Below are 5,709 nucleotides of genomic sequence, written 5' to 3'. Positions count from 1 at the left end.
TTCGTGTAAATGTCTCTTTCACCGCATCACTTCCTCTTTCTGTTATGTTCACTCCCTCTAAGTGCTTCAACATATCAGAAAGCTTCTTAACTTGTTGCTGCTTTTAGCCAGACACACACACACACACACACACACACACACACACACACACACACACACACACACACACACCAGGAAACCGTGTTAACACACAAACACACAAGAACAGTTGTTGTAATGCATTAAATCCCACTTCAACATCTGGGTCTATCAGCTTTGTGTGAGTGTGTGTGCGTGTGTGTGTGAATTCAGCGTCATCACAGGCTAAGGTTCACTGGGTCACCTGAGATTAACACTGATCCCTCACAAAGCGACACAGAGGCCACAGAAACAGGCAGATTTAAGAAAACATGGAGGTCAGCTCCTCCTCACACAACTAACAACTAACTCACACCAGTGCTGCAACAATAACTCAGCTACACATAGTTTAGTCACTGCTCTGATAATGAAAAACTCATTTTATGTATAAACATTGATGCTTTAAGGTGAACAAAGTATTACAACAGTTCAGACTGGAAGATGGAAAAGCTGCTGATTGTTTGTAGGTTGGTTTGTTGCTTGCTCCAGTAAACTTGGATGGAGGATGAGACTCGACCCAGAACAGACCACATTAACGTTTTGCTCTGATCCAGATAAAGGGAGGATCTTAGGACAGGGAGTAATATTTGGATCTTGATGGAGACAGGTTTATGTATCAGGTATATTACAGTGGCTGGTATCTGTGATCGATTTGATACAGTTCCCAATGAAAATCCAGATGTTGCAGATTTAAATATGCTTATTAGAGTGTTGGCCCTTTGTGGAGGTTTGCACTCTACTGGGGGCCATTCTAGTCTTGAAAGACAACATCACTCTGATCTTATAGCTTATGAAAAATACTCACTTTACAGTATCTGCAAATATAGTTTATTTTCTCGTTCTCTTACAGTTTTTGCCTAATGCTAAAACACTAAAAGTGATTGTTATGCCCAAAGCATCACAACCTCTAACTTGGGTGACCATGCCCTAAACAAAAGCATCAACCCTCTAAACACAACATATGCTTTGCACTGTGTTCGAAATTCTCCAACGCACTTCTTGCAAAACACTACGCACTGTTTTTTATACAAGACACATTGTTCAGAAAGCAAATGTCATGCAATCATTGGGAAAACACATCTATTTAAATACAAAACACAACTAAAATTGGAAAAGCACACAGACTCACACACAATAACATTTAAAATCTAATTGTAGACCAATAAGTCTAAGCCATAGCATGACAAATACACCTGATATGAGCTCAACTCCTTTGTGCCAACTTGCCACCATACATCCCATTTTTGAATCCAATTGAAGAGTTCTTTTCAGCATGAGGCTGGAAAGTTTATGACCGTCAGCCACATGCCAGCTAGCCTCTTCTACAAGATATGGAAGAGGCATGCGGCAACATTGAGGTGAGGTCCATACAGGGTTGGATACAGCATGCAAAGTGATATTTACCCATCGCTTGGCAAGGGAGAACATGATGCCTGTGATGTGGATGAGGTGATGTGGCCAAATGCCAACAGGAGACAGGATCCATAGCCTAAATGTCTTCCAATCACTCCCTTACAACACTGTGTTTTGTAGAACATTCTAGTTGTACCATGTCTTTGTGTTTTGTTTTGCTTTTTTACTTTTGCAAAAACCTGAAAAACAAAAAAAAATTCTGAAGTGTTTCCATTTTGTTTTCATGTGTCTAGATCAACTGTAGTGGCTCAATCTTTCACAAAAAAAAATTGTATGAGACTTTTACTGAATACAGCTGTTTTGCATAAAGCACACAAGACTGCGTGTTGTTGCTGCTAGGAAAGAACAATTAAAAGGTGCATGTGTTCAACATTTTGATGCTAAAAACAGTTTTGAAATGGGATTGTTAGATTTAGTTTCAAGAGTTTCATTTTGCCGTATAAGTTAAGAGAATTTATCTCCATGTGCTGTCTGTTAAGTTATGACACTGTGAGCCAAAGTCTGCAACATATGTGGAAGCATTTAGCAAAAACTGTAACAGGGCTCAAATATTATGTAGATTAGTATCATAGTGTTTTGTTCTGCTCTGATCCTGGTGACAATGAAGCTGTTTTTAATTTAAGTGTGAGTGATTAATAAAAATTTGAGAAAAGATAATTCCATAGTCTAATGTGTGTGTGTGTGTGTGTGTGTGTGTGTGTGTGTGTGTGTGTGTGTGTGTGTGTGTGTGTGTGTGTGTGTTGGCCTCCAATGATTGAAAAATTATATTTCCAATTAGTATGATGCAACTTGTTTTAGTTTCAGACACCACAAACGACAGCTGATGTAAGGATACTGTTAACGAGGATCATTAGTCTCTGTTGTCCCCTGAGTCACATGACTACTGCTGCCCTGTGTTGAACAACAGGCCTCTGGGGGTGGCCTGACTACAGCCAGGATGGAAACATCTAATTATGACCCAGTGGGCTCAGCGTAGAGACTCAGGAGATGAACTGCTGAGGAAATATTGTTTATCTCAAGAAGTGTCCAGATGATTTTCATCATGATGTAATATGACAAACACCAAAACCTTTACTGATCGAGTAATAACTAGAGAAACTTTGATGAAGCAATTAGTACACTAATTATTACCTATTTGAGGTGGTCAACAGGTCCCATTTTCCTTTGGGATCAATTAAACACATTAACAGAGTAAACAGAACACAGGACCTAAAGTTGTCTGAACTGTTCTGAAGTTCATCATAGGAAAACATCTGATGACAGCTGGAGGCTCAGAATTCCTTTATTTGTCACAGCAGCCAAAGGACAGTAATATAACAATAAATAATAAACGCAGTACAAAATAAACAATATAATAAAAAGGTAAAAAACTAGAAATCAACTCATACACATTGTATATACATTGTACTGCCCTCGCAGTGAGTGTGCTGATGCAAAGCTAGACAGTCAGTCAACAGATAGAAGTTCCCCAAAAAACCACAAGGCTTGATCTTTCCTGTCCTTTAATGGAGTCTTCTATTTCTCCTCCGTAAAACTGAAATGATCACAGATAGAAACACAATTTATTTACAGTACTTACAGTAGCATAGTATGAACATATTTCAATTAGCATCCATAGATTAACAAGTGAAAAGAGTTAGCATAGACTGAAAGCTAGCAAGGTGTGTTTACCGAAAACATAACTAATCATGTCTTAATTACAAAAATACACAATTATGTAACACTATTTGCATATTATACTCACAGATAAATATTCTCCTAGGCAAAAGGCGTCCAACAATATTATTTAGCAGTCTGTTTAGCTGTCTGTGCTCACTTTTACACCCAAGCATGAGAACTGAGCATGCAACAGAAAAAACACAGCATAGCTGGACTTGACGAGCTGAGCACTCACTCTGACGCAGTTTCTTTGAACCAAAGCACATATACTTTTTAGACCTGCTTACAAGTTAACTTATGGACTTTAACTTAACATTTTAACTTTTTAACCCTCAAAGACAGTACACTCCCCACTTGATATGATTACATTATATCACTCCAGATACAAACAAAATTAAAGGGGAATGCCTTCTGGAAACAATACACATTAAGTCCCTGAAAGAAGGACTATGATCTCTGAGACCAGTCTTAAGAACACCTTAGGTGTCCCATCCTTTGCAGTCCACACCTCTACTTTGCGGACTCTGTTGTCACCGCTTGGGAAAGTCTTAACAACCAGCCCCATCGGCCACTCATTCCTGTGGGCTTGGCTGTCCTTCAGCAAGACAACATCTCCTTCTTTGACATTTGGTTTGTCTTTTGTCCATTTCCTGCAGCTCTGTAGCGTAGACAGATACTCTCCCTTCCATCTCTTCCAAAACATGTCAGCAAGACACTGGACTTGCTTCCACTGCTTGCCATACAACTGAGCTGTATCAAAGTTTCCACAAGGGGCTGAAACTACGCTCATCTTGAGTAAGGAGCATCGCTGGGGTGAGCACCATAGGCATATCTGGGTCAGTGGATATGGTCACGAGAGGTCTCACGTTCATAATTGCCATGACTTCCGCCATGAAAGTGCTGAGGACTTTGTGTGTGAGACATGCCGGTCCCGTCTGAAGCAACATTGCATCCAGGATGCGCCTGGCAACTCCGATGAGCCTTTCCCAGGAGCTACCCATGTGGGAAGCGTGAGGGGGATTAAACACCCAGGAGCAACCTTTCCCCTGGAGGTACTTCCTGGCTGTTATGGCTTCTGTGTTCATATTCAATTCTTTACAAGCTCCCACAAAATTGGTTCCTCTGTCTGACCACAGAAGTTTGGCTGGACCACGAACTGCAAAAAACCTCCAGAGAGCGTTGATAAAGCTGTCTGTTGACACGGTTTCTATCAGCTCGATATGCACTGCTCTAGTTGACATGCACGTAAACAACACAGCCCAGCGTTTGCTGTCTGCATATCCTCCTCTTGTCAGACATGTCATGACAGACCACCGCCCAAAGACATCAAGGCCGACAGTGGTGAACAGAGGTTCAGGAGTGAGTCGGTTGGCCGGAAGGTCAGCCATCTTCTGGTCCTCCAACCTTCCTCGCAGTCGGCGGCAGGTAACACACTTGTGAATGACAGAAGACACCAGACGCTTGCTCCCAATTATTCAGTATCCAGCTGATCTGATGGCTCCTTCTGTAATGTGTTGCCCTTGATGAGCTACTTGTTCATGAAAGTTTCTCACAAGTAGTGTAGCAATGTGATGTGTGTGTGGAATGATCAGTGGGTGTTTTTCTTCTTTTTTCAGATCGGCACGAGAAAGACGACCTCCGACACGAAGCAGACCATCTTCATCCACAATCGGATTGAGCTTTTTGAGTGTGCTTTGCTTGAGGAAGGCCTGTCTGCCTTCAAGACATTTAAGTTCCTCCTTAAAGGCACTGTGTTGCACAGAGCAGATGATCACGACTTTGGCTTTCCAAAGCTTACATATGCTGGATGCATCTCCGAAACACTTCCAACCTTTTTTTTCAGCCCTGTCTGACTTTCCTTTGAAAGATGCCGCAATGTGAATAAGTTTGGCTATGGTGTGATAGAGTGTTCTCCAGCTTGAACATCGCTCGAAGTGTTGGGAGCCCAACTGAGACTCTGATGCTTTGGTTGCCAGGGTAGTAGCCTCTGGACGAATCTCATCATCTGCTTCAGGCTTAATAAGGGCGAAGATATTAGATTTGGATATCTCCTCTGCGTTGTCCTGATAGAGAAAAGCTGGACCTGACAACCAGCTGCTGTGTCGGAGTTGGCATGCTGGCATAAACCTGGTTGCATAATCAGCAGGATGCAGATCTATCAGCACATAGTACCACTGGTTGGGGTGTGTAGATCGTCTGATCCGAGTTACTCGATTGAAGACATAGAGGTAAAACCTTGTAGAGTTATGAATGTAGCCAAGGACGATCTTACTGTCAGTGAAGAACTTCACAGTGGCTATCTCGATGTCCATCTCATCGCTGATCAACTCGTATAGCTCAACAGCCAACATCACTGCACAGAGCTCCAAACGTCGAATGGTGTGAGCGGGGTGAGGAGCTAATTTTGACTTCCCCATGACAAATCCGACACGATACTGTCCCTCAGTGTCTGCAGCTCTCAGGTAGGCCACTGCTCCTATCGCTACTGTGGAAGCATCTGAAAGATGCACAGTTCTTTTG

The sequence above is a fragment of the Acanthopagrus latus genome, chromosome 9, assembly GCF_904848185.1.
Source record: "Acanthopagrus latus isolate v.2019 chromosome 9, fAcaLat1.1, whole genome shotgun sequence".
NCBI classification, from domain to species: Eukaryota; Metazoa; Chordata; class Actinopteri; order Spariformes; family Sparidae; genus Acanthopagrus; species Acanthopagrus latus.
Note: the sequence above shows the minus strand (reverse complement) of the source record.